General features: G+C 62.9%; 13 non-coding genes across 13 annotated transcripts; all 13 read left to right on the top strand.

Annotated features, from left to right (window-relative positions):
• Positions 1-380: 380 nt before the first annotated feature.
• On the top strand, positions 381-477 carry LOC150044259 (small nucleolar RNA SNORD116). The gene has a single exon (XR_016533325.1). It is a non-coding gene; the product is annotated as a small nucleolar RNA SNORD116 (small nucleolar RNA).
• Positions 478-1101: 624 nt separating this feature from the next.
• On the top strand, positions 1102-1195 carry LOC150044258 (small nucleolar RNA SNORD116). Its single transcript, XR_016533285.1, has one exon. It is a non-coding gene; the product is annotated as a small nucleolar RNA SNORD116 (small nucleolar RNA).
• A 637-nt stretch (positions 1196-1832) lies between these two features.
• LOC150044257 (small nucleolar RNA SNORD116) lies at positions 1833-1927 on the top strand. Its single transcript, XR_016533239.1, has one exon. It is a non-coding gene; the product is annotated as a small nucleolar RNA SNORD116 (small nucleolar RNA).
• A 2113-nt stretch (positions 1928-4040) lies between these two features.
• Positions 4041-4137, top strand: LOC150044256 (small nucleolar RNA SNORD116). Its single transcript, XR_016533314.1, has one exon. It is a non-coding gene; the product is annotated as a small nucleolar RNA SNORD116 (small nucleolar RNA).
• Positions 4138-4761: 624 nt separating this feature from the next.
• Positions 4762-4855, top strand: LOC150044255 (small nucleolar RNA SNORD116). The gene has a single exon (XR_016533323.1). It is a non-coding gene; the product is annotated as a small nucleolar RNA SNORD116 (small nucleolar RNA).
• A 637-nt stretch (positions 4856-5492) lies between these two features.
• LOC150044254 (small nucleolar RNA SNORD116) lies at positions 5493-5587 on the top strand. The gene has a single exon (XR_016533238.1). It is a non-coding gene; the product is annotated as a small nucleolar RNA SNORD116 (small nucleolar RNA).
• Positions 5588-7676: 2089 nt separating this feature from the next.
• On the top strand, positions 7677-7773 carry LOC150044253 (small nucleolar RNA SNORD116). Its single transcript, XR_016533303.1, has one exon. It is a non-coding gene; the product is annotated as a small nucleolar RNA SNORD116 (small nucleolar RNA).
• A 624-nt stretch (positions 7774-8397) lies between these two features.
• LOC150044252 (small nucleolar RNA SNORD116) lies at positions 8398-8491 on the top strand. The gene has a single exon (XR_016533322.1). It is a non-coding gene; the product is annotated as a small nucleolar RNA SNORD116 (small nucleolar RNA).
• Positions 8492-9128: 637 nt separating this feature from the next.
• LOC150044251 (small nucleolar RNA SNORD116) lies at positions 9129-9223 on the top strand. The gene has a single exon (XR_016533236.1). It is a non-coding gene; the product is annotated as a small nucleolar RNA SNORD116 (small nucleolar RNA).
• Positions 9224-11336: 2113 nt separating this feature from the next.
• LOC150044250 (small nucleolar RNA SNORD116) lies at positions 11337-11433 on the top strand. The gene has a single exon (XR_016533292.1). It is a non-coding gene; the product is annotated as a small nucleolar RNA SNORD116 (small nucleolar RNA).
• Positions 11434-12057: 624 nt separating this feature from the next.
• On the top strand, positions 12058-12151 carry LOC150044249 (small nucleolar RNA SNORD116). Its single transcript, XR_016533284.1, has one exon. It is a non-coding gene; the product is annotated as a small nucleolar RNA SNORD116 (small nucleolar RNA).
• Positions 12152-12788: 637 nt separating this feature from the next.
• On the top strand, positions 12789-12883 carry LOC150044248 (small nucleolar RNA SNORD116). The gene has a single exon (XR_016533235.1). It is a non-coding gene; the product is annotated as a small nucleolar RNA SNORD116 (small nucleolar RNA).
• Positions 12884-14996: 2113 nt separating this feature from the next.
• Positions 14997-15093, top strand: LOC150044247 (small nucleolar RNA SNORD116). The gene has a single exon (XR_016533281.1). It is a non-coding gene; the product is annotated as a small nucleolar RNA SNORD116 (small nucleolar RNA).
• Positions 15094-15298: the final 205 nt, after the last annotated feature.

Here is a 15298-nt window from a genome sequence, read left to right as displayed (position 1 = left end):
GGCGCGTTGGCGTGACGGGTCGGCCTGTGGCCTTGGTCCTTTACTCAACGGGGCTCTTGTTTTGTCTTGGCTCCCAGGCGCTGATGTCTCCGGGCACCTTAAGTCTCTGGGGCCACAGGTTGGCCGCGGGGCCCAGGGAGCAGTGTAAGGTTGAAGCGGCGCGAGTTGCCCGGCCTGCTGCGGGTCCGGCCCTGGCCAGTGCATCGCCCCAAGGAGAGGAAGGTAAGCCTCCCTGTGCCCAACGCGCTTGCGTTGACCTTGGGGTGCGGGTGGGAGCCGCTCACGGCTTGCCACTTGGCGTAGCAAGACGATGGCCTGCCCAGTGCCGCCCGCGCCAGCCAAGCTTGCCGTGTCCTGCTTGGCACCCAGAGGATGTGCTCGGATCGATGATGATTCCCCAAAAAAAACATTCCTTGGAAAAGCTGAACAAAATGAGTGAAAACTCATTCCCGTCTCACGCATCGGTGACTGAGGTCCAGCACTTTTGCATGACACAGCTAGTGTAGGGGAGAGGAAGGTGTAGTCCTTCCTGACATCCATGCGCCACCCGAAGGCAGCTCTGCACAGGTACCCGGCCATGGGGCTAAGAAGTCCTGGCACCCACCCCTCCTCGAGTGGAGGGTCACACACCGATGGCACGGTGTGCCTCGGCCCGCGTGCCCACGATCTTGACGACCCCCCCGGGGGGCCCCAGAGGAGAGTGTTAGACAGCTAGGGACCTGGGACCCACGGAGGGTTGGCGCCGACCGGTCAGCCTACAGCCTCGGTGCTTTACTCAACGGCGCTTTTGTTGTGCCTTCTGACCCCAGGCGCTGATGTCCCAGGACGCCTTGATTCGGTGGTGCCAGCCCCAGGGAGCCGTGTAACCTCGAAGCGGCCCAAGACGCCAGGCCTGCTGTGGATCCGGTCCTGGGCAGTGCATCGCCCCCGAGGAGAGGAAGGTAAGCCTCCCTGTGCCCAACGCGCTTGCGTTGACCTTGGGGTGCGGGTGGGAGCCGCTCCCGGCTTGCCAGTTGGCCTTGCAACACAACGGCCTGCCCCGGGCTGCTTGCGCCAGCCAAGCCTGCCGTGTCCTGCATTAGACACAGAGATGATATGCTTGGATCGATGATGACTCGCCAGCAAACATTCCTTGGAATAGCTGAACAAAATGAGTGAAAACTCTTTCCCGCCACGACGTCGGTGACTGAGATCCAGAACGTTTGAACGTCACAGCTAGTGTAGGGGAGAGGAAGGTGTAGTCCTTACTAACATACATGCACCACACGAAGGCAGCTCTGCAGAGGTACCCGGCCATGGGGCTAAGAAGCCCTGGGACCCTTCCTTTCTCCAGTGGGGGTCCCACACCGATGGCATGGCGTGCCTCGGGCACCCGAGCCCCTGATCTTGACGACCCCTCGGAGGGCCGCAGAGGAGAGTGTTAGACAGCTAGGGACCTGGGGACCCACGGAGAGTTGGCGCCGACCGGTCAGCCTACAGCCGCGGTCCTTTACTCAACGGTGCTCTTGTTTTGCCTTGTGTGGGCAGGCGCTGATGTCCCAGGACGCCTTGATTCGGCGGGGCCGCAGGTTGGCCGCCGCGCCAGGCAGCCGTGTACCCCGGAAGCGGCGCGAGACACCCGGCGCGCTGCGGGTCCGGCCCTGGCCAGTGCATCGCCCCAAGGACAGGAAGGTAAGCCTTTCCTGTGCCCAACGGGCTTGCGTTGACCTTGGTGCGGGTGGGAGCCGCTCACGGCTTGCCACTTGGCGTTGCAAGACAATGGCCTGCCCGGCGCCGCCTGCGCCGGCCAAGCTTGCCATGTCGTGCTTCGCGCACAGAGCATGTGTGTGCCTGGATCGATGATGACTCCCCCAAATAACATTCCTTGGAAGCTGAACAAAATGAGTGAGAACTCTATAACCGTCCTTCTCATCGGTGACTGAGGTCCAGCACTCGGCTTTCCTCAGGCCGTGTAGGGAGTGGGGCCCGCCCGACTGGCAGTCACGCACATTCTTCCCACCTGCCAGGCGCGCTGGCTCCACACCGCCTCCCCGGCACTCCGACCTTGCCCTGCTTTGGCTGCTCTGGGTTGTGTAGACGCCCAAGGGGCCGGTTTGTTTGGCTGGGGCTCAGAGGCAGCCCATGCCCACCAAGGGTATCCCTGGCCTTTGGCCTGCTGAGCTGTGGCGGGCGGCCAGTGGGCTGTCCCCGGGGAGGAAGAGGTGGAGGAGTCTAGGTGTTTTCCAAGAGAGCTCTTGGCAAATGGCGCCCCCGGGGGCGTGCCATGACCAGAAGTGTGGTCTCGAGTTCTTGTTGCTCAAGGTCTGTGCCTGTGGTGTGGGCTAGCCCACGGCCCCAGGCTGGACGCTGGTGGCCCGGGGACTCCCAGTGTTTGGTGCGCCAGCACTGCGGTTGCCCAGAGTTTCGTGGTAGTGGGTAGCAGGAAGAGGAGCCTGTGTTCGGGTGGATAGTGGAGCCTCCTCGGTGAGGAGTGGGTGCGCGGTTTCTTCTGGGGGCGTGTGTGGGGCCCGGGTTTGGTTGTCCGGTTGCAGTGGCCGGGGCCGAGTTGCGAGTTGGAGTTGTGCTGGAGTGGGGGAGCTCGTCTCCTTGTTTGTGCTCTGCCCCTTGTCCAGTTGGAGTTGGTGTCATCGGGTGTGGGTCAGAGCTTCCTGCCATGCCCTGGTGGGCAGTCAGACCGGGACTAGGCTGCTGCGAGGCCAAGGAGTGGCTTGAGGCCAGAGTGCAGGGCCAGAAAGAGCCTGCCTGCTGAGGTTAGGCCTGGTTTCGGGACCGCTGTGCGGGGAGTGCCTTGTAGTGGCGGCCAGCCCTCTGTCCCGTTGGGAACCTCCGCCTTCCGTGGAGGCCGTGGAGGGGTGCGGGATTGAGGCAGAGGAGTCCAGCGGCCGGCCCCGGGCTTGTGTCCTAGTTCTCAGTGCAGCACGGTCCTTGCCCCAAGACTGGCACTGTGGCAGGCGACCCCAGCCTTGTAGCCTCTTTGCCTCGCGGTGAGGATAGGCAGAGTGGGCAGCAGGCCTTGGGCTGGCTCGGTCTAGGCTAGCAGGCCAACAGCCATCGATGCTGAGGGTTGGGTGGCTGTGGACAGGCTCTGTACTAATATCAGGCAAGGCCTTGTGTTTTGGGGCTCCCAGGAGATTGCAGACAGCAGGCAGCTCAGCGTCCTCTGTCGCCAAGGGAAGTTGTAGGGACAGGCAGTTTCAGCGCCGGTGGGTTGGAGGAGTAGCAGGTTAGTGCCAGGCCTGTTGGGTCCTGTTGGGGGCCCAGAGCTGGTGGAAGAAGACAGGGTTCGAGTGACAGACAAGGGATGGATGTCTGTAGGTGGCGGGCAGCGATTTCGAGGCCCTGGCCCGAGAGCAGGTGGCCCCGTGAGATTACAGAGGACTGGCTCCACACCACCGCATAGGTCCACCCGCACCCACCCACAGAGGTGCGAGGGCAAACGCGCGCGTACCCACACACACACCCACGCACACGCATGCAGGCACTCTCTCACGCACGCACCCACGCACACATGCACACGCAGTCACAAAGGCACACTCATACCCCCCCACACAGGGCCCCACGAACGGCTTGGTGCACCAGGAGCGTCCGTGCTCATGGATGTGACGAACCCCTTGAGGGTTGGACAGGAAAGTCGAAGAGAGTTACGGATGTGGGGCCTGCGGCGCGTTGGCGTGACGGGTCGGCCTGTGGCCTTGGTCCTTTACTCAACGGGGCTCTTGTTTTGTCTTGGCTCCCAGGCGCTGATGTCTCCGGGCACCTTAAGTCTCTGGGGCCACAGGTTGGCCGCGGGGCCCAGGGAGCAGTGTAAGGTTGAAGCGGCGCGAGTTGCCCGGCCTGCTGCGGGTCCGGCCCTGGCCAGTGCATCGCCCCAAGGAGAGGAAGGTAAGCCTCCCTGTGCCCAACGCGCTTGCGTTGACCTTGGGGTGCGGGTGGGAGCCGCTCACGGCTTGCCACTTGGCGTAGCAAGACGATGGCCTGCCCAGTGCCGCCCGCGCCAGCCAAGCTTGCCGTGTCCTGCTTGGCACCCAGAGGATGTGCTCGGATCGATGATGATTCCCCAAAAAAAACATTCCTTGGAAAAGCTGAACAAAATGAGTGAAAACTCATTCCCGTCTCACGCATCGGTGACTGAGGTCCAGCACTTTTGCATGACACAGCTAGTGTAGGGGAGAGGAAGGTGTAGTCCTTCCTGACATCCATGCGCCACCCGAAGGCAGCTCTGCACAGGTACCCGGCCATGGGGCTAAGAAGTCCTGGCACCCACCCCTCCTCGAGTGGAGGGTCACACACCGATGGCACGGTGTGCCTCGGCCCGCGTGCCCACGATCTTGACGACCCCCCCGGGGGGCCCCAGAGGAGAGTGTTAGACAGCTAGGGACCTGGGACCCACGGAGGGTTGGCGCTGACCGGTCAGCCTACAGCCTCGGTGCTTTACTCAACGGCGCTTTTGTTGTGCCTTCTGACCCCAGGCGCTGATGTCCCAGGACGCCTTGATTCGGTGGTGCCAGCCCCAGGGAGCCGTGTAACCTCGAAGCGGCCCAAGACGCCAGGCCTGCTGTGGATCCGGTCCTGGGCAGTGCATCGCCCCCGAGGAGAGGAAGGTAAGCCTCCCTGTGCCCAACGCGCTTGCGTTGACCTTGGGGTGCGGGTGGGAGCCGCTCCCGGCTTGCCAGTTGGCCTTGCAACACAACGGCCTGCCCCGGGCTGCTTGCGCCAGCCAAGCCTGCCGTGTCCTGCATTAGACACAGAGATGATATGCTTGGAACGATGATGACTCGCCAGCAAACATTCCTTGGAATAGCTGAACAAAATGAGTGAAAACTCTTTCCCGCCACGACGTCGGTGACTGAGATCCAGAACGTTTGAACGTCACAGCTAGTGTAGGGGAGAGGAAGGTGTAGTCCTTACTAACATACATGCACCACACGAAGGCAGCTCTGCAGAGGTACCCGGCCATGGGGCTAAGAAGCCCTGGGACCCTTCCTTTCTCCAGTGGGGGTCCCACACCGATGGCATGGCGTGCCTCGGGCACCCGAGCCCCTGATCTTGACGACCCCTCGGAGGGCCGCAGAGGAGAGTGTTAGACAGCTAGGGACCTGGGGACCCACGGAGAGTTGGCGCCGACCGGTCAGCCTACAGCCGCGGTCCTTTACTCAACGGTGCTCTTGTTTTGCCTTGTGTGGGCAGGCGCTGATGTCCCAGGACGCCTTGATTCGGCGGGGCCGCAGGTTGGCCGCCGCGCCAGGCAGCCGTGTACCCCGGAAGCGGCGCGAGACACCCGGCGTGCTGCGGGTCCGGCCCTGGCCAGTGCATCGCCCCAAGGACAGGAAGGTAAGCCTTTCCTGTGCCCAACGGGCTTGCGTTGACCTTGGTGCGGGTGGGAGCTGCTCACGGCTTGCCACTTGGCGTTGCAAGACAATGGCCTGCCCGGCGCCGCCTGCGCCGGCCAAGCTTGCCATGTCGTGCTTCGCGCACAGAGCATGTGTGTGCCTGGATCGATGATGACTCCCCCAAATAACATTCCTTGGAAGCTGAACAAAATGAGTGAGAACTCTATAACCGTCCTTCTCATCGGTGACTGAGGTCCAGCACTCGGCTTTTCTCAGGCCGTGTAGTGAGTGGGGCCTGCCCGACTGGCAGTCACGCACATTCTTCCCACCTGCCAGGCGCGCTGGCTCCACACCGCCTCCCCGGCACTCCGACCTTGCCCTGCTTTGGCTGCTCTGGGTTGTGTAGACGCCCAAGGGGCCGGTTTGTTTGGCTGGGGCTCAGAGGCAGCCCATGCCCACAAAGGGTACCCCTGGCCTTTGGCCTGCTTAGCTGTGGCGGGCGGCCAGTGGGCTGTCCCCGGGGAGGAAGAGGTGGAGGAGTCTAGGTGTTTTCCAAGAGAGCTCTTGGCAAATGGCGCCCCCGGGGGCGTGCCATGACCAGAAGTGTGGTCTCGAGTTCTTGTTGCTCAAGGTCTGTGCCTGTGGTGTGGGCTAGCCCACGGCCCCAGGCTGGACGCTGGTGGCCCGGGGACTCCCAGTGTTTGGTGTGCCAGCACTGCGGTTGCCCAGAGTTTCGTGGTAGTGGGTAGCAGGAAGAGGAGCCTGTGTTCGGGTGGATAGTGGAGCCTCCTCGGTGAGGAGTGGGTGCGCGGTTTCTTCTGGGGGCGTGCGTGGGGCCCGGTTTGGTTGTCCGGTTGCAGTGGCCGGGGCCGAGTTGCGAGTTGGAGTTGTGCTGGAGTGGGGGAGCTCGTCTCCTTGTTTGTGCTCTGCCCCTTGTCCAGTTGGAGTTGGTGTCATCGGGTGTGGGTCAGAGCTTCCTGCCATGCCCTGGTGGGCAGTCAGACCGGGACTAGGCTGCTGCGAGGCCAAGGAGTGCCTTGAGGCCAGAGTGCAGGGCCAGAAAGAGCCTGCCTGCTGAGGTTAGGCCTGGTTTCGGGACCGCTGTGCGGGGAGTGCCTTGTAGTGGCGGCCAGCCCTCTGTCCCGTTGGGAACCTCCGCCTTCCGTGGAGGCCGTGGAGGGGTGCGGGATTGAGGCAGAGGAGTCCAGCGGCCGGCCCCGGGCTTGTGTCCTAGTTCTCAGTGCAGCACGGTCCTTGCCCCAAGACTGGCACTGTGGCAGGCGACCCCAGCCTTGTAGCCTCTTTGCCTCGCGGTGAGGATAGGCAGAGTGGGCAGCAGGCCTTGGGCTGGCTCGGTCTAGGCTAGCAGGCCAACAGCCATCGATGCTGAGGGTTGGGTGGCTGTGGACAGGCTCTGTACTTGTGTTTTGGGGCTCCCAGGAGATTGCAGACAGCAGGCAGCTCAGCGTCCTCTGTCGCCAAGGGAAGTTGTAGGGACAGGCAGTTTCAGCGCCGGTGGGTTGGAGGAGTAGCAGGTTAGTGCCAGGCCTGTTGGGTCCTGTTGGGGGCCCAGAGCTGGTGGAAGAAGACAGGGTTCGAGTGACAGACAAGGGATGGATGTCTGTAGGTGGCGGGCAGCGATTTCGAGGCCCTGGCCCGAGAGCAGGTGGCCCCGTGAGATTACAGAGGACTGGCTCCACACCACCGCATAGGTCCACCCGCACCCACCCACAGAGGTGCGAGGGCAAACGCGCGCGTACCCACACACACACCCACGCACACGCATGCAGGCACTCTCTCACGCACGCACCCACGCACACATGCACACGCAGTCACAAAGGCACACGCATACCCCCACACAGGGCCCCACGAACGGCTTGGTGCACCAGGAGCGTCCGTGCTCATGGATGTGACGAACCCCTTGAGGGTTGGACAGGAAAGTCGAAGAGAGTTACGGATGTGGGGCCTGCGGCGCGTTGGCGTGACGGGTCGGCCTGTGGCCTTGGTCCTTTACTCAACGGGGCTCTTGTTTTGTCTTGGCTCCCAGGCGCTGATGTCTCCGGGCACCTTAAGTCTCTGGGGCCACAGGTTGGCCGCGGGGCCCAGGGAGCAGTGTAAGGTTGAAGCGCGGTTGCCCGGCCTGCTGCGGGTCCGGCCCTGGCCAGTGCATCGCCCCAAGGAGAGGAAGGTAAGCCTCCCTGTGCCCAACGCGCTTGCGTTGACCTTGGGGTGCGGGTGGGAGCCGCTCACGGCTTGCCACTTGGCGTAGCAAGACGATGGCCTGCCCAGTGCCGCCCGCGCCAGCCAAGCTTGCCGTGTCCTGCTTGGCACCCAGAGGATGTGCTCGGATCGATGATGATTCCCCAAAAAAAACATTCCTTGGAAAAGCTGAACAAAATGAGTGAAAACTCATTCCCGTCTCACGCATCGGTGACTGAGGTCCAGCACTTTTGCATGACACAGCTAGTGTAGGGGAGAGGAAGGTGTAGTCCTTCCTGACATCCATGCGCCACCCGAAGGCAGCTCTGCACAGGTACCCGGCCATGGGGCTAAGAAGTCCTGGCACCCACCCCTCCTCGAGTGGAGGGTCACACACCGATGGCACGGTGTGCCTCGGCCCGCGTGCCCACGATCTTGACGACCCCCCCGGGGGGCCCCAGAGGAGAGTGTTAGACAGCTAGGGACCTGGGACCCACGGAGGGTTGGCGCCGACCGGTCAGCCTACAGCCTCGGTGCTTTACTCAACGGCGCTTTTGTTGTGCCTTCTGACCCCAGGCGCTGATGTCCCAGGACGCCTTGATTCGGTGGTGCCAGCCCCAGGGAGCCGTGTAACCTCGAAGCGGCCCAAGACGCCAGGCCTGCTGTGGATCCGGTCCTGGGCAGTGCATCGCCCCCGAGGAGAGGAAGGTAAGCCTCCCTGTGCCCAACGCGCTTGCGTTGACCTTGGGGTGCGGGTGGGAGCCGCTCCCGGCTTGCCAGTTGGCCTTGCAACACAACGGCCTGCCCCGGGCTGCTTGCGCCAGCCAAGCCTGCCGTGTCCTGCATTAGACACAGAGATGATATGCTTGGAACGATGATGACTCGCCAGCAAACATTCCTTGGAATAGCTGAACAAAATGAGTGAAAACTCTTTCCCGCCACGACGTCGGTGACTGAGATCCAGAACGTTTGAACGTCACAGCTAGTGTAGGGGAGAGGAAGGTGTAGTCCTTACTAACATACATGCACCACACGAAGGCAGCTCTGCAGAGGTACCCGGCCATGGGGCTAAGAAGCCCTAGGACCCTTCCTTTCTCCAGTGGGGGTCCCACACCGATGGCATGGCGTGCCTCGGGCACCCGAGCCCCTGATCTTGACGACCCCTCGGAGGGCCGCAGAGGAGAGTGTTAGACAGCTAGGGACCTGGGGACCCACGGAGAGTTGGCGCCGACCGGTCAGCCTACAGCCGCGGTCCTTTACTCAACGGTGCTCTTGTTTTGCCTTGTGTGGGCAGGCGCTGATGTCCCAGGACGCCTTGATTCGGCGGGGCCGCAGGTTGGCCGCCGCGCCAGGCAGCCGTGTACCCCGGAAGCGGCGCGAGACACCCGGCGCGCTGCGGGTCCGGCCCTGGCCAGTGCATCGCCCCAAGGACAGGAAGGTAAGCCTTTCCTGTGCCCAACGGGCTTGCGTTGACCTTGGTGCGGGTGGGAGCCGCTCACGGCTTGCCACTTGGCGTTGCAAGACAATGGCCTGCCCGGCGCCGCCTGCGCCGGCCAAGCTTGCCATGTCGTGCTTCGCGCACAGAGCATGTGTGTGCCTGGATCGATGATGACTCCCCCAAATAACATTCCTTGGAAGCTGAACAAAATGAGTGAGAACTCTATAACCGTCCTTCTCATCGGTGACTGAGGTCCAGCACTCGGCTTTCCTCAGGCCGTGTAGGGAGTGGGGCCCGCCCGACTGGCAGTCACGCACATTCTTCCCACCTGCCAGGCGCGCTGGCTCCACACCGCCTCCCCGGCACTCCGACCTTGCCCTGCTTTGGCTGCTCTGGGTTGTGTAGACGCCCAAGGGGCCGGTTTGTTTGGCTGGGGCTCAGAGGCAGCCCATGCCCACCAAGGGTACCCCTGGCCTTTGGCCTGCTGAGCTGTGGCGGGCGGCCAGTGGGCTGTCCCCGGGGAGGAAGAGGTGGAGGAGTCTAGGTGTTTTCCAAGAGAGCTCTTGGCAAATGGCGCCCCCGGGGGCGTGCCATGACCAGAAGTGTGGTCTCGAGTTCTTGTTGCTCAAGGTCTGTGCCTGTGGTGTGGGCTAGCCCACGGCCCCAGGCTGGACGCTGGTGGCCCGGGGACTCCCAGTGTTTGGTGTGCCAGCACTGCGGTTGCCCAGAGTTTCGTGGTAGTGGGTAGCAGGAAGAGGAGCCTGTGTTCGGGTGGATAGTGGAGCCTCCTCGGTGAGGAGTGGGTGCGCGGTTTCTTCTGGGGGCGTGCGTGGGGCCCGGGTTTGGTTGTCCGGTTGCAGTGGCCGGGGCCGAGTTGCGAGTTGGAGTTGTGCTGGAGTGGGGGAGCTCGTCTCCTTGTTTGTGCTCTGCCCCTTGTCCAGTTGGAGTTGGTGTCATCGGGTGTGGGTCAGAGCTTCCTGCCATGCCCTGGTGGGCAGTCAGACCGGGACTAGGCTGCTGCGAGGCCAAGGAGTGGCTTGAGGCCAGAGTGCAGGGCCAGAAAGAGCCTGCCTGCTGAGGTTAGGCCTGGTTTCGGGACCGCTGTGCGGGGAGTGCCTTGTAGTGGCGGCCAGCCCTCTGTCCCGTTGGGAACCTCCGCCTTCCGTGGAGGCCGTGGAGGGGTGCGGGATTGAGGCAGAGGAGTCCAGCGGCCGGCCCCGGGCTTGTGTCCTAGTTCTCAGTGCAGCACGGTCCTTGCCCCAAGACTGGCACTGTGGCAGGCGACCCCAGCCTTGTAGCCTCTTTGCCTCGCGGTGAGGATAGGCAGAGTGGGCAGCAGGCCTTGGGCTGGCTCGGTCTAGGCTAGCAGGCCAACAGCCATCGATGCTGAGGGTTGGGTGGCTGTGGACAGGCTCTGTACTAATATCAGGCAAGGCCTTGTGTTTTGGGGCTCCCAGGAGATTGCAGACAGCAGGCAGCTCAGCGTCCTCTGTCGCCAAGGGAAGTTGTAGGGACAGGCAGTTTCAGCGCCGGTGGGTTGGAGGAGTAGCAGGTTAGTGCCAGGCCTGTTGGGTCCTGTTGGGGGCCCAGAGCTGGTGGAAGAAGACAGGGTTCGAGTGACAGACAAGGGATGGATGTCTGTAGGTGGCGGGCAGCGATTTCGAGGCCCTGGCCCGAGAGCAGGTGGCCCCGTGAGATTACAGAGGACTGGCTCCACACCACCGCATAGGTCCACCCGCACCCACCCACAGAGGTGCGAGGGCAAACGCGCGCGTACCCACACACACACCCACGCACACGCATGCAGGCACTCTCTCACGCACGCACCCACGCACACATGCACACGCAGTCACAAAGGCACACGCATACCCCCCCACACAGGGCCCCACGAACGGCTTGGTGCACCAGGAGCGTCCGTGCTCATGGATGTGACGAACCCCTTGAGGGTTGGACAGGAAAGTCGAAGAGAGTTACGGATGTGGGGCCTGCGGCGCGTTGGCGTGACGGGTCGGCCTGTGGCCTTGGTCCTTTACTCAACGGGGCTCTTGTTTTGTCTTGGCTCCCAGGCGCTGATGTCTCCGGGCACCTTAAGTCTCTGGGGCCACAGGTTGGCCGCGGGGCCCAGGGAGCAGTGTAAGGTTGAAGCGGCGCGAGTTGCCCGGCCTGCTGCGGGTCCGGCCCTGGCCAGTGCATCGCCCCAAGGAGAGGAAGGTAAGCCTCCCTGTGCCCAACGCGCTTGCGTTGACCTTGGGGTGCGGGTGGGAGCCGCTCACGGCTTGCCACTTGGCGTAGCAAGACGATGGCCTGCCCAGTGCCGCCCGCGCCAGCCAAGCTTGCCGTGTCCTGCTTGGCACCCAGAGGATGTGCTCGGATCGATGATGATTCCCCAAAAAAAACATTCCTTGGAAAAGCTGAACAAAATGAGTGAAAACTCATTCCCGTCTCACGCATCGGTGACTGAGGTCCAGCACTTTTGCATGACACAGCTAGTGTAGGGGAGAGGAAGGTGTAGTCCTTCCTGACATCCATGCGCCACCCGAAGGCAGCTCTGCACAGGTACCCGGCCATGGGGCTAAGAAGTCCTGGCACCCACCCCTCCTCGAGTGGAGGGTCACACACCGATGGCACGGTGTGCCTCGGCCCGCGTGCCCACGATCTTGACGACCCCCCCGGGGGGCCCCAGAGGAGAGTGTTAGACAGCTAGGGACCTGGGACCCACGGAGGGTTGGCGCCGACCGGTCAGCCTACAGCCTCGGTGCTTTACTCAACGGCGCTTTTGTTGTGCCTTCTGACCCCAGGCGCTGATGTCCCAGGACGCCTTGATTCGGTGGTGCCAGCCCCAGGGAGCCGTGTAACCTCGAAGCGGCCCAAGACGCCAGGCCTGCTGTGGATCCGGTCCTGGGCAGTGCATCGCCCCCGAGGAGAGGAAGGTAAGCCTCCCTGTGCCCAACGCGCTTGCGTTGACCTTGGGGTGCGGGTGGGAGCCGCTCCCGGCTTGCCAGTTGGCCTTGCAACACAACGGCCTGCCCCGGGCTGCTTGCGCCAGCCAAGCCTGCCGTGTCCTGCATTAGACACAGAGATGATATGCTTGGATCGATGATGACTCGCCAGCAAACATTCCTTGGAATAGCTGAACAAAATGAGTGAAAACTCTTTCCCGCCACGACGTCGGTGACTGAGATCCAGAACGTTTGAACGTCACAGCTAGTGTAGGGGAGAGGAAGGTGTAGTCCTTACTAACATACATGCACCACACGAAGGCAGCTCTGCAGAGGTACCCGGCCATGGGGCTAAGAAGCCCTGGGACCCTTCCTTTCTCCAGTGGGGGTCCCACACCGATGGCATGGCGTGCCTCGGGCACCCGAGCCCCTGATCTTGACGACCCCTCGGAGGGCCGCAGAGGAGAGTGTTAGAGAGCTAGGGACCTGGGGACCCACGGAGAGTTGGCGCCGACCGGTCAGCCTACAGCCGCGGTCCTTTACTCAACGGTGCTCTTGTTTTGCCTTGTGTGGGCAGGCGCTGATGTCCCAGGACGCCTTGATTCGGCGGGGCCGCAGGTTGGCCGCCGCGCCAGGCAGCCGTGTACCCCGGAAGCGGCGCGAGACACCCGGCGCGCTGCGGGTCCGGCCCTGGCCAGTGCATCGCCCCAAGGACAGGAAGGTAAGCCTTTCCTGTGCCCAACGGGCTTGCGTTGACCTTGGTGCGGGTGGGAGCCGCTCACGGCTTGCCACTTGGCGTTGCAAGACAATGGCCTGCCCGGCGCCGCCTGCGCCGGCCAAGCTTGCCATGTCGTGCTTCGCGCACAGAGCATGTGTGTGCCTGGATCGATGATGACTCCCCCAAATAACATTCCTTGGAAGCTGAACAAAATGAGTGAGAACTCTATAACCGTCCTTCTCATCGGTGACTGAGGTCCAGCACTCGGCTTTCCTCAGGCCGTGTAGGGAGTGGGGCCCGCCCGACTGGCAGTCACGCACATTCTTCCCACCTGCCAGGTGCGCTGGCTCCACACCGCCTCCCCGGCACTCCGACCTTGCCCTGCTTTGGCTGCTCTGGGTTGTGTAGACGCCCAAGGGGCCGGTTTGTTTGGCTGGGGCTCAGAGGCAGCCCATGCCCACCAAGGGTATCCCTGGCCTTTGGCCTGCTGAGCTGTGGCGGGCGGCCAGTGGGCTGTCCCCGGGGAGGAAGAGGTGGAGGAGTCTAGGTGTTTTCCAAGAGAGCTCTTGGCAAATGGCGCCCCCGGGGGCGTGCCATGACCAGAAGTGTGGTCTCGAGTTCTTGTTGCTCAAGGTCTGTGCCTGTGGTGTGGGCTAGCCCACGGCCCCAGGCTGGACGCTGGTGGCCCGGGGACTCCCAGTGTTTGGTGTGCCAGCACTGCGGTTGCCCAGAGTTTCGTGGTAGTGGGTAGCAGGAAGAGGAGCCTGTGTTCGGGTGGATAGTGGAGCCTCCTCGGTGAGGAGTGGGTGCGCGGTTTCTTCTGGGGGCGTGCGTGGGGCCCGGGTTTGGTTGTCCGGTTGCAGTGGCCGGGGCCGAGTTGCGAGTTGGAGTTGTGCTGGAGTGGGGGAGCTCGTCTCCTTGTTTGTGCTCTGCCCCTTGTCCAGTTGGAGTTGGTGTCATCGGGTGTGGGTCAGAGCTTCCTGCCATGCCCTGGTGGGCAGTCAGACCGGGACTAGGCTGCTGCGAGGCCAAGGAGTGGCTTGAGGCCAGAGTGCAGGGCCAGAAAGAGCCTGCCTGCTGAGGTTAGGCCTGGTTTCGGGACCGCTGTGCGGGGAGTGCCTTGTAGTGGCGGCCAGCCCTCTGTCCCGTTGGGAACCTCCGCCTTCCGTGGAGGCCGTGGAGGGGTGCGGGATTGAGGCAGAGGAGTCCAGCGGCCGGCCCCGGGCTTGTGTCCTAGTTCTCAGTGCAGCACGGTCCTTGCCCCAAGACTGGCACTGTGGCAGGCGACCCCAGCCTTGTAGCCTCTTTGCCTCGCGGTGAGGATAGGCAGAGTGGGCAGCAGGCCTTGGGCTGGCTCGGTCTAGGCTAGCAGGCCAACAGCCATCGATGCTGAGGGTTGGGTGGCTGTGGACAGGCTCTGTACTAATATCAGGCAAGGCCTTGTGTTTTGGGGCTCCCAGGAGATTGCAGACAGCAGGCAGCTCAGCGTCCTCTGTCGCCAAGGGAAGTTGTAGGGACAGGCAGTTTCAGCGCCGGTGGGTTGGAGGAGTAGCAGGTTAGTGCCAGGCCTGTTGGGTCCTGTTGGGGGCCCAGAGCTGGTGGAAGAAGACAGGGTTCGAGTGACAGACAAGGGATGGATGTCTGTAGGTGGCGGGCAGCGATTTCGAGGCCCTGGCCCGAGAGCAGGTGGCCCCGTGAGATTACAGAGGACTGGCTCCACACCACCGCATAGGTCCACCCGCACCCACCCACAGAGGTGCGAGGGCAAACGCGCGCGTACCCACACACACACCCACGCACACGCATGCAGGCACTCTCTCACGCACGCACCCACGCACACATGCACACGCAGTCACAAAGGCACACGCATACCCCCCCACACAGGGCCCCACGAACGGCCTGGTGCACCAGGAGCGTCCGTGCTCATGGATGTGACGAACCCCTTGAGGGTTGGACAGGAAAGTCGAAGAGAGTTACGGATGTGGGGCCTGCGGCGCGTTGGCGTGACGGGTCGGCCTGTGGCCTTGGTCCTTTACTCAACGGGGCTCTTGTTTTGTCTTGGCTCCCAGGCGCTGATGTCTCCGGGCACCGTAAGTCTCTGGGGCCACAGGTTGGCCGCGGGGCCTAGGGAGCAGTGTAAGCTTGAAGCGGCGCGAGTTGCCCGGCCTGCTGCGGGTCCGGCCCTGGCCAGTGCATCGCCCCAAGGAGAGGAAGGTAAGCCTCCCTGTGCCCAACGCGCTTGCGTTGACCTTGGGGTGCGGGTGGGAGCCGCTCACGGCTTGCCACTTGGCGTAGCAAGACGATGGCCTGCCCAGTGCCGCCCGCGCCAGCCAAGCTTGCCGTGTCCTGCTTGGCACCCAGAGGATGTGCTCGGATCGATGATGATTCCCCAAAAAAAACATTCCTTGGAAAAGCTGAACAAAATGAGTGAAAACTCATTCCCGTCTCACGCATCGGTGACTGAGGTCCAGCACTTTTGCATGACACAGCTAGTGTAGGGGAGAGGAAGGTGTAGTCCTTCCTGACATCCATGCGCCACCCGAAGGCAGCTCTGCACAGGTACCCGGCCATGGGGCTAAGAAGTCCTGGCACCCACCCCTCCTCGAGTGGAGGGTCACACACCGATGGCACGGTGTGCCTAGGCCCGTGTGCCCACGATCTTGACGACCCCCCC

Source organism: Megascapheus bottae, chromosome 30 (genome assembly GCF_031878675.1).
Source record: "Megascapheus bottae isolate mThoBot1 chromosome 30, mThoBot2.hap1, whole genome shotgun sequence".
Taxonomy (NCBI): domain Eukaryota; kingdom Metazoa; phylum Chordata; class Mammalia; order Rodentia; family Geomyidae; genus Megascapheus; species Megascapheus bottae.
This window is presented reverse-complemented; position numbering and strand designations above follow the sequence as displayed.